The 18,211-nt window shown below is 36.8% G+C and overlaps 1 pseudogene; it reads right to left on the bottom strand.

Moving 5' to 3' along the window:
* Positions 1-9,787: 9,787 nt before the first annotated feature.
* On the bottom strand, positions 9,788-14,198 carry LOC18014620 (annotated as a pseudogene).
* Positions 14,199-18,211: the final 4,013 nt, after the last annotated feature.

Raw genomic sequence — 18,211 nt, 5'->3', positions numbered from 1 at the left:
GAGAATGGGATCTGTCGAAGAAGAGCAAGGAAGGAACAAGTCAACATTCGACAAAGTGAAAGAGAGCTGCAAACCCTAACTTTCAAGATCAATTACTTGGATAAGGAGTTGAATGAAAGCAAGAACCAAACCTACGACTACACATTGGAGCTGTGGCAAGGCGTAGCTAAGGTTGAAAACAAGACCGAGGAGCTTGAGGTTACTTTATATAAAGTTGTCTATGCTTTAAATGAAGTAGAAGAGAAAGTTGAAAAACTTTCTAAAGATCATAAGGAGTATAATCTGGACACTGGAATCAATGATTTGGATACACAAGACATGCCTGACAACCAGTGGAAGTAAGAGAACAACAATGGAGAAAAGAGAATGAAGAAACAAGCATGGTGAGTCGGAAGGAGCTGACCGCGGCTGCGACGCCTTCACCTGCAGCCAGGACCACTTCCACCGCGGTCTGGAGCTTTTCAACCGCGGCGAAGCCTGATTTTTCAGACCTGGAGTCCTTTCAACCTCTTTTTGAAACATGTTCAACTGAAGACCGACCCCTTATAACCAGATCTAGGTTGTTTGATCAAGATGTCTTCTCAATCACTGCACAAGCATCAAAAGAAAAGGAGGAATCCAAAACTTATGCATCTTGCAACATGGTTTACACTTGTGACAATAAGCTTCAAGATCAATTCTTAGAAGATGAAGAGTATGGTCTGTTTGTTGAAGATGCAAATCATGGAGACAATTCATCTGATGACAACTCAGAACCAATAACCAAGAGCATATCCAGAGAGAGACTGATCGAATTCAACAAATTTGTGAAGTCCATTCCTCTCTATCTCGGATTCGATGACATCTGGAAGCAATGCTGCCTTCAAGTTTTCTTCAGATACAGCAAGGAGACTAAGGAGAATATCTCTACATATTTCAGAAGAGCCAGGTATATATCTTTTCCTAGATCATCACCTGATGCAGATGTTTACAGGATCCATCTCAAAGATCCGCAAGAAGCCAGTGACTACACAAACAATATCAGCAAAGAAGGACTTGAAGAGTTCAATCAAGTAGTTCAGACTCTGCCTAAAGGAATTTCATTTGCCAAAGCATGTAGAGACTACATGATCGGACACTTATTCTGTGATAGCAAAGAGTCTATCCAAGAGATGAAAGACTTGTTTACACACGCCCAAGAAGGTAGACCAGTTCGAACTCTGCACAAATTTTAAGACAAAAGTTAATTTCTTATCTCTTGTGACATTAGAGGTGAAAGATTCTTCAATATTCTTTGTGATTCTGGAGCTTGCATTAAAATGATGTCCAAAGTTACTGCTTTGAGACTTGGCATTAAGCACATTTTCAAGTACCATGACAAAGATTAGCTTAGCAGATGATTCAAGTGAAACTCCAAGAGGGATAACCCGAGATATTCCTCTAAGGATTGGAGATTGCATAACACCTGTCGATCTCTAGATAGTGAAAACCAAAGATGACTCATATCCAGTTATCCTTGGATGGACTTTCTTAGCAACTGCTGGAGCCATCATGGATTGGCCCAACCAGAGAGTTTCTTTTGCAAACATCGACAAGGACATCTTCTACGAAGTTACACCACTTAAGAGCAAAGGAGGAAAACATTAAGCTCAGACATTTGAACCAGAAGAACTCTGGAGTGATGAAAAACCTGCTAGAGAGAACATGAGGATTTCAAAAAGGACTTGTCTTAGGATAAGATTCTATTTGAACTAAGTCATTTTCTTTGCAAAGTCTAACTAAAAACTATAAACCAAATCGCTTTATGGGAGGCAACCCATTTAGGTACTTATCTATTTTTGTTTTACTTTCTTTTTCTATTGAAGTTTTGTTTTTATTCTATGAAAAGCCTTAATATGCATCAAAAAATGAAAAAAAAAAGAAGAAAAAGAGCTTACCGCGGCTGAGAGAGGTTCAGCCGCGGCCAGGAAGTGTTTTGCCGCGGCCTTGAAGACTTGGCCCGTGGCCGTGAAGACTTGGCCCGCGGCCGCAAAGACTTGGCTCACGGCCGCGAAGACTTGGCCTGCGGCAGCGAAGACTTGGCCCGCGGCTGTGAAAACTTGGCCCGCGGCCGCGAAGACTTGGCCCACGGCCAGCATCAGTTCGGCCACACTTGGCCACTTACACCTCTACCTTGAATCAAATCAACCCCCATTTGATCAAGCACCACTCCACATCAAGCACCATCCATCATTCACTATCCTACCACCTCCACAACCACCTCACAATCCATCACCAACAACTGGTAAGTTTTCTTTTCCTTTATCTTTTCAATTCTGACATACTCTATTTCTCATCCTTACCTGATTTATTTCACACTGCGGGCAGTGTGATTTAACTCTGGGGGAGGATTTCATCCCTTACTAACCACCTTTTCTTGTATGAGCCCCTGCATTCTGAATTTTCCTTTAAAGTTTTTCCTTTTTTGGTTTTCTTAAAACTTTTCAAAAGTTTTTTTAGTTTCAAAAAGTGTTTTCAAAGGTCAAATACATTTTGAGGGAATAATGACAAAATCGATGATGATAACCAACCTGTCTGCTTCTACACCATCATTTCATAAAAAGCTCTTTCAAGATTTAGTACTAGACTAGGCGGTAGCTAACTAGAGTACTTGCACTACGAAATCCCACCAGAGGAATTCTATTCATGGAGATTTTTTCTGACAGGATATACTAGCTCATTTTACTTGGATTTAATCTTGACATCCAATTTTCTCATCAATGGTTTTAAGAAGGCATCATGATATACATCTAGGACATCTTTACCTTATTGTTACCACTCTTTGTTTTCCTAGATGGCCAATTTATCTTTAGCTGGTACCTTACTCTTAACCCAATCCTTCATGTTTAAACCTCATGCAATCTCTCTCAAAATTTATGTCGACAGATATGTGCAAAAACGACGGAGAGGGAGAAACAACATAGTTTCCAGTCACTCAAGAGAAGGACTGAATGAAACCGGGAAGAAAGTGTACCATGCAATCTCAGCAAACCTCATGATGTCTCAAAAAGCTCATTCTTAAAAGTAAATTTCGTGCACCCTAAGACTCTATGTCAAAAGGCGGTATCCCCTCTCTTAAAAAAAATTAAAAAGAGGAAAAGAAAAAAAGGAAAGGAAACCAAAAGCGTAAAGAATCTTAGAAGCCGAAATAATTTGAGCCAAGGCCATAGGTATTCACTTAAGGAGTTATGACTTCACAACCTGGACAAAAGTCCAAGTCTGGGGGAGTTATAAGAAGAACATAAAGAAAGGAGATCAGAAATCTTGAAGCAAAGAGAATGTGACTGGAAACTGTGGGTATCAACAGCTCCATCATCTCTTTATGTTTTGCATAATATTATGTCTCTCCAGAAAAAGGTAACCCTAAACACATCAAACCTCACCACTAAAAAGCTTTTGATACTTAGCCTCTAATGCCTTGTTTAATGTCCTTTTGATGAGAATCACTGAAACCTTTAATGAATGTTAAGAGCTAGTTGACTGTAAGTTAGTTCTAAGTGTGTGGATTTTCGCATGACGGATTAACAGATTAGTGATGTTTGTATTTTGGTGAGAATTTTATAGACTTGATCTGATTGATGCATTGCCCATAATTAAGGTCTAGAAGTATGGTTGCTGATATTTTTGAGTTCCCTATCATTTCTGTTGATGATATTTTTCCAGTTTGGATCTTGTTTTGTTTGAGGACAAACAAAGTCTAAGTCTGGAGGAGTTGATAACACTGTATTTGTACCCATTTTCACCATTGATTTCAAATGCTTTTTCAAAGGTTTTAATCAGTTTTATGAAATTTTATTATGATTTCTCTATATTTGTAGTTTCAAAGCTCTTTTCAGGAAACTTAGGGAAAAATATGGCAAAATGGAAGAAATCTACATTTTTAACTGAGAGTCAGACCGTTAGAAATTCAGCCTTAAATGAAGACTGATCAGACCGTCATAAATTCAGCCTTAAATGAAGACTGATCCAGCTCAAATTTGAAGACATTCAAGAAGAGGCAACCAGCGTTCCATAGCACTTTACATCAGGAAGATCCAACGGTGCAATCAAAAGATACATAGAGAACAATTTGACCAGATTCACCATTCCCGAAAGACTCTCACCCGCGGAAAACAAATGTTTTACCTGCCCCAGAAGACTGTCACCCCTGGTAGACCCATGACGAGCCACAAGGCCCAACATCAAAGCCCATTTCACCATTCCTCTTCAGAGAAGCCCTAAATGAGACCTGAAAGACCTTATGACCTATAAATACATTTCTTAGCAGCTCTAAACGGGTGTGTGCTCCTGTAATGAGATTTTGAGCCACCAAACTTTGTTTTTCTAGGGTTAGCCGATGGAGAAGGGGATTCTTCCCTGGATCCATTGTTTTCTCTCCTTTTTATCTAATTAACTTTTCTGTTTCATCTTTGCATTCTTTCATGTATTTTACTAGAAAGTAATTAATATTTGAAGATATTTTTTCTATTATTTTGTTTTAAATACGATGTTAAATCATACTCAAAAGAAAAAATACAGTTTGAGTTTTTAAGCTCTAAACATAAAACATTTTGAAACTACGATAAGCGAGTTGCAAACCAAGTGGCTAGGGCATCATCATACTTTCTCCTCCCCATCTCCCATAGCGAGCTGATTCTGTTTGTCACCATCACTTCAATCATCTTCTCGAGTCTCCAGTGCTCTTTTGGTTTTTCATTGTGCCTTCTTCCATTTCTCTCCAGCCAGATGTGATAAATCGCTGCTTGAAAAGCATAGCGGATCAGGAAAGCCGTGACACTGTTATATGATCAGAGGCATAATCTCCTCCCATACAGTAAGATAATCCATAATACATCAACTGCAATATCGAAACATTGTAATGAATAATTTTACATCGCGTACGTAAATCGTAAAAGCACAAAATAAACCCTAAAGGCATGCACACTATTATTCATTTCAGATCACACTCAGAGAGGTTTCTTGACGAGGAAGAAACAAAGAACAAATGTTGACACCGACACAACAATGTTAGTTTCAGATGGTGATGTTTTATTTGAGGATATAGAACGTGCCTCTGATCTTGCCACCTACATCTGGGAATGTCTTGCATCCAGGAAGAGAAGTCACTTTCCCTGTTCTATCGACTTGAACTGGATACTTAAGAAGATGACCCCTCATCTCTGTGACCTCATCTGCTACATACTGACTCCAATTCAGCTCACTCTATTCCCTAACTCGTCTCACACATTCCATCTTCTCTGGTTCCTCGTATAATCGCATAAACACACTTAAGAACTTTGTTGAAAGAATACTTTATTGCTGCTTAGAAAACTCACTCAAAAACTAAGAACAATAATCTCTCAACTCTCTCTTCTTAACCCTAATGCAACTTCATTAAGATCCTTTATATAGTTCAAGGACATCTTCCCTTAACATTTTTCCTTTTCCTAATAGAATAGATAACTCCTAAACTAATAAAAAATATTCTCTTCTTATCTTTAACCGACTTGTTAGAGACTTCTTGGGCTTCAAGTAATCAAAGCTTATCCAACATTCTCCCTCTTAAGCTTTGACTCTGTCTTGGACAACTCTCCAACACCAATCAAGTTCCTCATCTCTGCAAACTTGATTCTCGCCAAAGCCTTAGTGAGAATATCGGCCTTCTGCTCCACTCCTGGTACATGCTCCACATCAACTAGTCCATTCTCAATGCACTCTCTTATGAAATGGTAGCACTTGTGTATATGTTTACTTCTGCCGTGAAACACCGGATTCCTTGTGAGAGCAATAGCAGATTGGTTGTCAATCTTAATGACAATTTTTTCAGTCTTCCATCCTGTAATCTCGCTTAAGAGTTCTTGGAGCCAGATTGCTTGACGAGCTGCTTCTGTTGCTGCCATGAACTCTGCTTCACAAGTTAAAAGTGCAACTGTTTCCTGCTTTTGCGAACACCATGTAATTGGTGCAGAACCGAAATAGAACATATGACCTGTGGTGCTTCTTCCATCGTCTTGATCAATGTTGTGGCTGCTGTCACTAAAGCCAACAATCTTCTTTGATCCTCCTCGCTTGAACCTCAAACCATATGAACTTGTTCCCTTGAGATATCGCAGAATATGCTTCATTACTTCGCCATGTGACTTGCGAGGACTCTGCATATATCTGCTTGCTACACCAACTGAAAATGCCAAATCAGGTCTAGTGTGCAATAAGTACCTTAAGCATCCAACGTTTCTCCTGTAGTTAGTTGGGTCTATTTCTGTTTCATCTTGTGCCTTAGATACCTTTAGACCAAACTCCATAGGTACTTGAGTTGGATTGCAATTTTCCAAACCGGCTTCTTTCAATATCCTTTTTGCATAAGCCTCTTGTTTGATTTCGATACCATCTACTCCTTGATAAACCTCAATGCCGAGATAATAGGTGAGTTTGCCCAGATCAGACATCTCAAACTTAGATGACATCCCTGTCTTGAACTCATTTATTCCTGCAATGCTGTTGCCTGTTACAAAGAGGTCATCCACATAGATAACAACGATGAGTAAAGACTCTCCCTCTTGCTTGCGATACACGGAGGACTCCTTTGTACACTTGAGAAACTTCATTTCCTTCAGTATCTGGTCCAGCTTCGTGTTCCAAGCTCTTGGGGCTTGTCTTAGGCCATACAAGGCCTTTGAAAGCTTATACACTCTGTGCTCTTCTCCTTTAACTTCAAATCCTTCCGGTTGACTCACATAAACATCTTCTTTTAGTTCTCCATGTTCAAGGTGATGAATTTCCCATCCATGTGAAGCTGCTAATGCGACCAACAGTCTTATAGTTTCGATCCGAGCTACAGGTGCAAAGACTTCATCAAAGTCTATGCCAGATTCTTGTACATATCCTTTAGCCACAAGTCGCGCCTTGTACTTATTATTGATAGTACCATCTGCATTCCTCTTAATCTTGAATATCCACTTCAATCCAATGATTTTTGCTCCACTTGGCTTGTCAACTAGAAGCCAAGTTCTGTTTTTGTTGATAGAATCGATTTCCTCCTTACATGCTTGTCTCCATTCTTTTGAGTCTTTTGCATCTGCAAACGTCCTTGGCTCATCATTGACTAGTAGTAAGAGGATCTCGCATTCTACTGCTGCTTGCATGACGAAGTCATTGAGATACCCTGGTTTTCGTACTGGACGACTTGATCTTCGTATTGGTTGCTCCTCTTCTCTGTTCTCAGTTTCATTCGGTAGGGTATGATCTTCTTCAGGATTGGTGGTGTCGCTCGACACTGTTAATGGTGTCGCGCGACATTCGCGTTCAGTAGTATCGCTCGACACTGATGATGGTGTCGCTTGACACTCGCTGTTTTCTTCTCCTTCTTGATCATATGCGATTACTGCATCAATCACCTCTCCCCATCTCATCTGAAACATTCCTGGGTTTCTCTGCACTCCATCCTTTTCTGTACTCCAATTCCAATCTGTTTTTTCATCGAACAACACATCCCTGCTCACCACTATCCTTTGTGTTGTAGGATTAAACAATATGCTTTGGAGCCAGGTTCTATTCCAAGATGCACTAGTGTTTGCGACCTGTCATCTAGTTTCTTAAGGTTAGCTGCCTCCACCTTTGCATAAGCTAGACAACCGAACACCTTCAAGTGACTTATCCTTGGTTTTCTTTCCTTTAAGCATTCATAAGGAGTCATTCCTTCAAGCGTTCTTGTTGGTACTCTGTTTATTATATAAGTAGAATGTCGAACTGCTTCCCCCCATAAATAATTGAGTACCTTCATCGCTTTAAGACTGCTCCTTGTCATCTCCATCAAAGTTCTGTTTCTCCTCTCTACCACTCCGTTTTGCTGCGGTGTATAAGGAGCAGTGAGTTGTCTTCTAATCCCACTTTCTTCACAGAACTCAAGGAACTCCTTAGATGTGAACTCGCCTCTCCTATCTGTCCTTAAGGTGCGAATCGATCTTCTTTGTTCCTTCTCCACCAAGCTTTTAAATGCTTTGAACCTTTCAAAAACATCACTCTTTTCTTTTATCAAGATAGTCCACATGTACCTTGAAAAATCGTCAATGATCACGAATACGTATCTGTTGTGGGCAATAGTTGGTGGTGTTATTGGTCCACACAGATCAGCGTGAAGTAGTTCAAGAGGTTTTGAAGCTCTGAACATGGAGGCCTTTGGGAATGATTGTCGAGCTTGTTTTCCGACCAGACAAGACTCGCACAGCTCCTTTTCTTCTCGTATTGCAGGTAGACCATGTACCATCTCGTGTTGGGACATATCTTTCAGTGTTTTGAAACTTATATGCCCTAACTGTGCATGCCACTTCCATGTCTCATCTTCAACCTTTGAGAGTAAACTTGCTGCTTTCCCAATCTTCAACTTTATCTTGTAAAGTCTGTTAGCTGCTCGAGTTACTCGCACCAGTAGTCTCCCACCTGGATCTCTGAGAGTAAGGTAATCTTGCCTCATCCTTACATCACAACCTACTTCTGTAGCTTGTCCTAAACTTAGGATATTGCTCTTGAGGTCTGGAATGTAATAGATGTCTGTGACAAGCCTTTGTTCGCCGGTTTTGCCTTGAAACAGGATGGATCCTTTCCCTCCTATCTCCACACAAGAACCATCACCGAATTTCACTTTACCCTGGATGCACTTATTGAGCTCGGAGAAGTATTCAATATTGCCCATCATATGATTACTTGCTCCATTGTCGAGGTACCAGACTCCATCTTCTTCTTTGTTGATCTCAAAGTTCCTTGGAATCAGCTTTTCCTCGTTTAAGAACACCACTTCATGCATATAAACTGCAGCATCTGCTTCTTCTGTTTCCACTTTATTTGCTTCTTCAGTTCTTTGTGTTCTTTCAGGACATGCAGAGGCGAAGTGTCCAGGCTTATCGCATTGATAACAAATTATCTTCGACCTATCCTTCTTCTCTTTCCCTTGGCTTTGGTCATTCTGGTTTGTTGATCGATCCTGCGAGTTGAACCTTCCTCCTCTGCCTTGTCCTCTGTTTCCTCTGCCTCCTCTTCCACGTCCTCTCCCTCTTGAGCCATAACTGGTTCCGAGTTTGCGTACAACAGCTTCCCCTGTGTCTCTTCGTGATTTTCTGAATCTTTGATTCTTTCTTCATAGGCTTTGAGTCTCCTTATTATATCTTCGAAGCTTGTGGTTTTCAAATCCAAGACTTGCTCAAGTGAGGCGACAATGTGGATGAATTTGTTTCTTGGCAAGCTATCAAGAAACTTGTTCACTAACTTTGTTTCTTCAATAGTTTTGCCAAGAGAAGCTGCTTTAGAAGCTAGCTCCGATAACTTTCCCGTAAAGCTATCTATTGTGTCCGATTCCTTCATCTTCAATCTTTCAAAATCGGACATTAGGGTTTGTAAACGAGCTTTCTTGACACGATATGCTCCGAGATTCTGAGCTTTGATCGCGTCCCATATTCCTTTTGGAGATTCCTGCTCGCCGACTTGCAAGATCAGGTTCTCCGGAACGGCTTGAAACAATAACCCTGTTGTGATATCGTTCTTGTTGGCATCGGTTGAACCAGGTTCAATCGCCTCCCACACCTTGTTGATTCGCAGTAAAACCCTCATCCTCATGGCCCATACTGTGTAGTTAGTTGTCATCAACATGGGACATTGGATAGAGGTTGGTGACGATTCCTTCTGAACCACCGGAACTAGGTCTCCCATCTCTATGTATCGAATGATCTTCGTGTTTTATGACTAGCTAGGGTTTTGGATCGCTTATAACTCAAACTCTGATACCAAATATAATGGCATAAATACTTTATTGCTGCTTAGAAAACTCACTCAAAAACTAAGAATAATAATCTCTCAACTCTCTCTTCTTAACCATAATGCAACTTCATTAAGATCCTTTATATTGTGCAAGGACATCTTCCCTTAACACTTTTACTTTTCCTAATAGAATAGATAACTCCTAAACTAATAAGAAATATTCCCTTCTTATCTTTAACCGACTTGTTAAAGACTTCTTGGGCTTCAAGTAATCAAAGCTTATCCAACACTTCGAACCCTTGCTCTAGAAACCCTAGATGCTCTGCCCACAACGACATTCTGTATCCAAAGATCTGCAAGTGATTGCAACAAAACCATGTCTAAGCCACGTTTTTAAGGACATCGCTTTTGGTGGGTTTATGTATTTATATATATTGAAAAGTGGAAGTCTTTACCTGGCCACGAGGATGAGATCCTTTCTTGGCCCATGAATGGTGTGGTTGATACCCTCCCATGGCGATTTCAGTGTCTCTAGTTCCTTCCAGGGATCTCTGGTTGATATTCGCGGAACCGATTAAGACAAATTCATCATCCACTATCATCCCTTTGGAATGAACATATATCATGAATCTTCGACTCTCTAAAACTTGCACCTGGATTAGTTTGTTGTTTCAGTGAGAAAACGAGGCCATCAAACCGAGATCCAAGTTTTCAACATCAAAGCGAGATATACCAGTGAAGCATTTGCATTTTCCTTAGGTGGATTCAAAGGCAGTGTTCCATCAACATCAGCAACTTCTCTGGTTCCAAGACAGAAGAAGTTCAAATAGTCTTGTGGCTCATATTGACCATCAAGTCCAACTTCCTCAAGTGTCTTGTAGATAGTTTGATACATCATTTGCATAGTCTTGCGCTGCAGAGATCATGAAAATGATTCCAGTATAAAGGAGGCAAGATGATTGTTGGACTTTAAATATAATTTTAGCAAACAATGGACAAAGTTTATTTACTTACCTGATAGTATAGAATATTCTGCATATATATAGTTGTTGGGTCACCTTCTGGCCACATTGGAATGACAATATAAGCAGCAAACTTCTCCCTTGCTCTAATTTTATTAGCAATCTTAAGTGCAATTTCCATCGGGATTAGATTATTAACACCTGCAATGCCAAGCTCTTTTGTTATTACCGCATGCGTAAATTGAGTTGCCTCCTTCAAAAGCTTACTGTTCCTTACGTAAGTCCTTTCTTGATTCCCAGTTAAATGATGATCCAAGAAAATATTGGTTCTCAATGTAGATGAAATGCTGAGTAGATCGTATGGCCTTAACATAAGCCGCGTGTATGCTCATGTCTATGAGTATATTCTTCCCACATAGAAGATTCTGTTAACACATTTATAATCAGTACTGTAGAGAGTATAGCAACATGAAAATGATTGAGGGTGACAAGTTGAAGAGTTGTGCTACTCTTCCAGTAGCTTCCTTTGGGTCCTTTGGAAACCCTTTGACTGAGCTTGAATCAATGGAACGAAAAACCTAAAAGATTAGTACGTGGACAGAAATAATATTCCTTTTCTTCACCACCACATATATTTAGCATTAATATATTAGCGAGTGAGACATGTTGAATGACCTGAACATGCCAAGACTCAGGAACATGCTTCGGACATTCCTATGAGTTCTGGTATTCTGTCTCTAACAAGCAAAGAATCATCTGAAGACATTATATGTTTCAAAATCCATCTATGTTGTGCAGCCTTTCGCCACCGTTCCTCGAAATTAGTAAGCACATCATATGCAGCTGGACCATCAATCTTGCTGTGCATATCATGCCATGGTTGTCTCGGTCCATCATTCGCTAGTCTAATACGAATACAAGATTATTTACACAGATCAAGAATAAATGAATCTGAATCAACCAAACAGAATTTTTTTTGAATGGTTACCTCGAAAGTCGGGTTATGTAAGTCATCTTTATGGAGTGTCTTTAGTGTCCTAAAAAGAGGATGTTTGGGAGTATCAAATCGTCCTTTGCACATGTCAAGCCCTCCAACAAAAGCTATGATTTTTCTTCGATTCTGAGCTCCATCAGCATCTACAATCAAAGTTTTCTGATGATGGCTGTAGACTGCTTCAGCTTCCTGATCATCAAGAGAGTCACTCAAATTTTTGAAGAAGAAGCTATTACATATGGGAGTTTAAGTTTAATTAGCAACTAGATTTTAACTCTATGCATCCGCAACTCTATGCATCCGCACGAGAACTTTTTATTAATATAAAATTTTTTAATAGAATTTTATTTTATTATTTATTTTCTAAATCAATAAAATTGTTATCATGTTTTAATTTTGAATAGTATAAATTTCTGTATTAGTAGAATAAAGATATGAGTTAATTAAGTATATATTAATCTAATGTTAATTATAAACTTTGTTATTATGTAAATTTAGATTTACACATAAACAATCTACATATCTACGAATTAGGTAATCGGTCCGTTTAATTATCTTAATTTTTTTTTAATATTTTACATGTTTTAACAAACTAATCCGAATAAGACTGTAATTATAAATGCATAACTCTAATTTGCTCCATCATATTATAGTATAATATAAATATTTATCAATATTGAATATTTTATACTTTAGACCGATTGATTATGATAAAATACAATAAGATATTCATTTACTATTTGTGTTATTATGAAAATTTTATTTAAATTAAAAATTTTAAATTAAATCTATCTTGTATTCAAAAAATTCTCAAGTAACTAAAATATTATCTAAATTTTTTGTGATAAATTTATTTATAATTTTTTAATTTTAAATTAAATTGAATCTAAATCTTCGTAATTAAAATTAATTTAAAAAAATTCGAATTATTTGAAATTTAAATTTAATATAACCTATATTTAAGAAAATCTAACAATATCTAAATTAATAACCAATTTTCGAAATTTAATATAATATAAAATAAAATATTTTAAAAAATTTTAGGTGTGTTTGAAAATAGACACTAAAAGCGCTTCTGTTCTAATAAAATAGATAATACTGTAACTTACAAAGGCCTTGACCTTTCCCACCAGATCTAGGACAAGTAAGAACTCGCACCAACGAGTGCTTGAAAAACTTGCGAGTCTCCTCATCGTTTGTCTTCATAATTCCTAGCTGCATACCACAAACTTCAGTTTCATTAAAACAACAAAAGTATTGTTGCTTCATTTAGTAGTTACATGTCAAATGATCTCATTGAAGCAAAATCATTTGTGATGCAGATGTTAAAGTACATGTTTTCCAATTCAAAATCAATTAGTAATGAATAGATTGGATCAAGTCATTTATCTATTATTTAAGATCCCTTCCAACTTACGATAGGGATATTATTCCATAACAGCAGAGAAGGAAAGTCTAATATGCAGCTAACACAACCCTATATCTGAAAAATTCTAACAAAATACTAAATCAAGTAAATTATAGAACATGTTATGATCATAGAAACCTTTTGCTCTATCCAAATGTCAATCTACTTTATCATTATAGTTTATTTGAGATTTGCTTATATATTAAAGGAAAAACAAATAGAATGTTAAGAGAAACAGAAAACAGAGTTAGAAACTTACTGTTTTGAGCCCTAGAAGGCTCCTTGAAGTTGGATCATCCCACACCAAAACCAAAACTCTAACACCTTCCTGAGATTTTTCTTTAAGCAAACACCCTAACGTATCATCGGTCGGATCATTATTAAGACAAACCAGCCTAACCGGATGGTAGACTGACCAACCTGTGATATAAATCAACTTCTTTGCCTGTCTAATGGCATCAGCCATATATTCCCAGCACTTTCCATGTATATACTGCATCCCTCCGTCGAGATCTACACTTGGGAGAGCACCTTCATCAACATGAGCATCCTGATACAGAGTAGCCCTACCGCCTTTCCTCAAAGGGAAGTAAGTACCGGGAACTCCTACACACTTGTTCCTAAAACCAACACCCATTTGGTAAAGTCTCATCTTTTCTATTGGAGTGTATTGAATAGACAAACTCAACACAGCGCATGGATTACAAGGATTTCCGCTACTGTTAAGTATCGGAAAACATCCTTCTATTGTATCCCCAGAACACAACTCCTTGGTTTGGATTCTAAGAGATCCAATAAACTTTGCTCCAACCAAGTCACTGTCTTTCAACACAAACTCAACTTCTGCAGCACTATGAGCCACCGGTACATCGAAATGCTGCTTCCACACAGGATTCTCATTGTTCCTGATGACAAAAGTTGTGGGAATCTCAGCACCTGAGATAGAGACAGTCACAAAAGGATCACTTGTACTGTTCCTCTGGTACTTCTTGAACTGATCCATGTTAGGAAGGTGTTGAGCTTCCTTGACCCAAATGTCTAAATTACTATGTAACAACTCCACCCTCAATTTACTTGACTCTCCCCCCATTGGTATACAAACAGAGAAAAAAAATAAAGAAACTGAATTTTTTAAAAAAAAATTGAAGTGAGCTTTGAGATAGAGGCTCAAGATGAAGTCTATGAATAAGTAAACCAAGGGGACGTTGACTTAAAACTGAATAGTCAACTGATGGCAAGTCACACAAGTCACAACCACTTGGCTCCTACGTGGAAGGTACCCCAATGGCTTCAATATCTCGGTGGTCCAGGGAGGCGGGGACCAATCAAGCAAAGACAACTGTACACTTCTCTACTTCCTCGATGGAGATTCGTTAGCCAAATCCCTTGTTGAACAAGTTAATGGCGAAGGAGAGACGATTATCATTAATTTTTTCTCTCTAGACTCCTATCCCATCACCAAGAAGCCCTTAGACCAGTCAATCTTAACCGGACCAAACCAAAGAGGAGGCAACCAATCCATTGAAAATTGTGCTCAACCCAAAAAGAGCCATGGGCCTTGTTCAGGCCAAATGAAGTCCAAGAACAAGTGTTTCAGCCCAATTACCACTTGGATTACATTCTTAGCTCAACCAAAGCACGCCTCGAAATAGAATCAGTTGAATTGGAGTTCAGATGAAGGAGATATTAAGTTTATAAATCGGGTGATCCTCAACTTATCCGATTTGGACATATCCGCCTTAATTGGAGGATTTTGACTAAACCAAAAGGAATTTGATTCATACCAAGATCGATTCTGGTTTAGAAGACATTCAATTTCTAAACCAATGGAACCTCCACTTGCCTTATTTGCAACCTTCTGGGTTTTGGAGACTTCAAACATATCTGTGGCGCCTAGGAGACTCTGAGGTACTTCTAGAAGCTTTCCACAACATCCTAAAGTACACCAACACACATTGGATCAGGCGGATCCAATTGTACCTTCAATTGAGACAAACCGGGCCATTTATGAGTGAGAGTCAACCGGTTTAATTCAACACAAAACCGACTTTGGCGCCCAGGAGAGACTCTAAGGCAACTAAGGAAGCTTAGAAACACCTTCCCATGCACCAGAACACACAGAATCAGGCGGATCCTTCTGCAACTTTACTTGCCATATATAGATGCATTCACACTTAGAGCCATAACTCTCCACCGGCTCTTTTCCTTTGAATGCTAATGCTACGACTTGGGAGTGTTTTATGAAGATCAGAATGTTCCAGAGAAGCTCACTTATCCCCTAAAACCGTCCAGATACAAAGGCATCATCACATTTTCTTATTTGGCCAAGATTCTCTCATTTAGAGTCTAACGGCTAGTTTTTGATTAGCTTTGATTTGTGTTTTTGTCTTTAGGATTTTAGAACGTGTAAGAGCATTATATAAGATCCTCTTAGTCCATTGTAAAAACTCACCTTTCAATCCAGAAATATACTAAGTATTCTTGTTTTCTTTCAAAGTGTAGCTTTGCAAAAATTGTTCTTTTTCCGTTAGAATTAAGTGTGTGATTCACTTAGTTCTATAGAAGCTGCGACTTAGCTTGTTTGTGAGATTCAAACAATCTATTTTGTTCACAGATTGAGAGAGTTAGTCACCATCGATTGAGAAAGTCAATCAAACCCACCACCTTCCATCCCACCATCATATCTATTTCCGCAAAGCTTGTTGTCTTTGACAACCTTGTGAATTATAAGACTTGGTGTGATTCCAATCTTATATCAATACATATACATATAATATAGATATATGAGATACAGACTCAATATCATGTCTATGAATAAGTAAACGAAGGGGACGTTGACTTGAAACTGAATAAGGGAGATCTAAAAGATGGGGTAAATTCAAATGAGATTAAACATTCGGCACCATCATTATTCTAGAACATATTTGAGAGTGATTAATAAATCTTGACGTTTTATTTAATGGAAAAGACATTTTTCATCGTTGAAATCTTCCTTAGCTATAAACTCTAATTTTCAACAGCTCTATTATAGTAAATTCAAATTCAGTCTGGGTCCTCGTACTCCTACCACATATTGTCTTACAAATAAATTTAGAAAGAGAGAGACTTTCTAAATAATTTTTTTTAAAATATTTTATTTTCTAAATTAAAATATCATTCATATCATTAACCGAAAAACTATTTAACCAATAATAAAATAAAAATCTGCAAAAAATTTGCATTAATAATTGATTACATCATTTAAAATGAAACAATTTTTTCGGAGTTTACACATCATATATATTATAAGCAAAGTAAAATTTTGAGTTAAAGCTCTCTCATTCATTCTTAGGATGGCCAATTACCTTTTACCCCTCCTTATATTTTTTAAAATTAAATTTAATAAAAAATTATTAAAATCGTAAATTAATTAAAAAATTATTAAAAATCGTAAATTAAATAAAATATTAAAAATCGTAAATTAATAAAAAAATTGTTAAAATCGAAATTTAATCAAAAAACATTTAAATTTAATAAAAAATATTAAAAATCGAAATTTAATCAAAAAATATTTAAAATAGAAAATAACGAAAAAATTTAAAAATTGGAATTTAATCAAAAAAACATTTAAAATCATATCATATATAATATATGCAAAGTAAATTTTTCGCTATAAGGTCTCTCTCTCATTCAATCTAGGTAACTAATTCCCCTTTATTCGTTAATAAAAACTTTTTTAAATATCCTTAATTAATTAATTTATTTTTGTAGTTTGTATAACAATTTTGCTGCCACTTTTAGTTACTTTGATAATATTAAGATAATTTCAATCGGATTATCTGTTGAGCGAGATTATCTGGAAAAAAATATACATGTGATGTGGGAAATCTTAGCTTAAGTTGAGAACTGTATATAAATATATTACTTTTTTTAAATGTATCTTAAGCTCAATTGTGGTTTGGTTTCTACATTGGTCGGCTTTTTGTTGTATTGTTTGCCATCTTTATTTTTTATAAATCAATTTTTCGATTTTTTCTATTGTTTTTTTTCGTTTTCAGTACCAGTAGTAGTGTTCCTCGATTATATGTTGTTGTTTTGTGTTGTCAGTTATTCTTCCTTACTTAACATGATTAAAACCATGTCAATATATCATAAATCATCTTCATTGTCTAATGAATCTTTTGTTTTTTTTGTTTGTTTTAAGTATGGCTTTCTGAATTCTGTTTATTTTTGGAGTAATGTAAGAGAGGCCAAATACACTAGCAGGACGCAGAGGAAAAAATCGAAAAAAGAAAACAGAAAAAGGAAAAAAGGGAAAAACGAAGTAGAAAAAGAAGAGCAAAAAGATAAATTGAAACATATAGAAGAACATAGAGTTAACGAAAACGTAAAAAAAATGAGGATAAAATGAACAAAAAGTCCTAGACCATGAACGATAAGATCAAGATGGGTAACAAAAAATAGTGAAGAAGAAAAATGATAAGGAGATGAAGAACTCAAAGTTGAAGAAGAAAACTGAAAGAAAAAGAAGAACAAAAATGGTAGATGAAGAAAATAAAGTATAAGAAGATGAAAATCCGACGATGAAAAAGAAAATAAAAAAAAAGAAGAAAGTCAAGATGCAAAAAAGACAAACAAAAATTAGAAAGAAAAAATGTTTGGATAGGACAAAAATGATCAAGAAGAAGTAAAAAGCAGAAGATAAAAACGGCTAATAAAACCAAAAGAAGAATAGTAGAAGATGTTGAAGAATAAGAATTTAGAGAATAAAAAGACAATAAAATAAAACAAAGAAGAAGGGGCAGACAAATAAAACAAAAAAAATCAACAGAAAAAACGAAGAAAAAACAGAATGAAAAAAAATCAAGAAGTCAAAGAAGATGAATAAAATACATAAGAAGAAATAGTCAAAAACAATGAAAGATAAGAAGGAAAAAACAAAGAATAGAAAAGCTAAAAAATAAAGAAAAAGGAGAAGAATAAGAAAACAACGATAATATGAACAAAAAATAATACAGTGAACAAGTAAGATAAAAAAAATTGTCGGATAGGTCGATGACGATGAACAACAAAAATTAAATGACCAATTGGAGAAGAAAAAAGATAATCAGAAGAAGAAGTAAT

The sequence above is a fragment of the Eutrema salsugineum genome, unplaced genomic scaffold (genome assembly GCF_000478725.1).
Source record: "Eutrema salsugineum unplaced genomic scaffold, Eutsalg1_0 scaffold_3, whole genome shotgun sequence".
Classification (NCBI taxonomy): Eukaryota; Viridiplantae; Streptophyta; class Magnoliopsida; order Brassicales; family Brassicaceae; genus Eutrema; species Eutrema salsugineum.
Note: the sequence above shows the minus strand (reverse complement) of the source record. Positions and strands in the feature narration are given on the sequence as shown.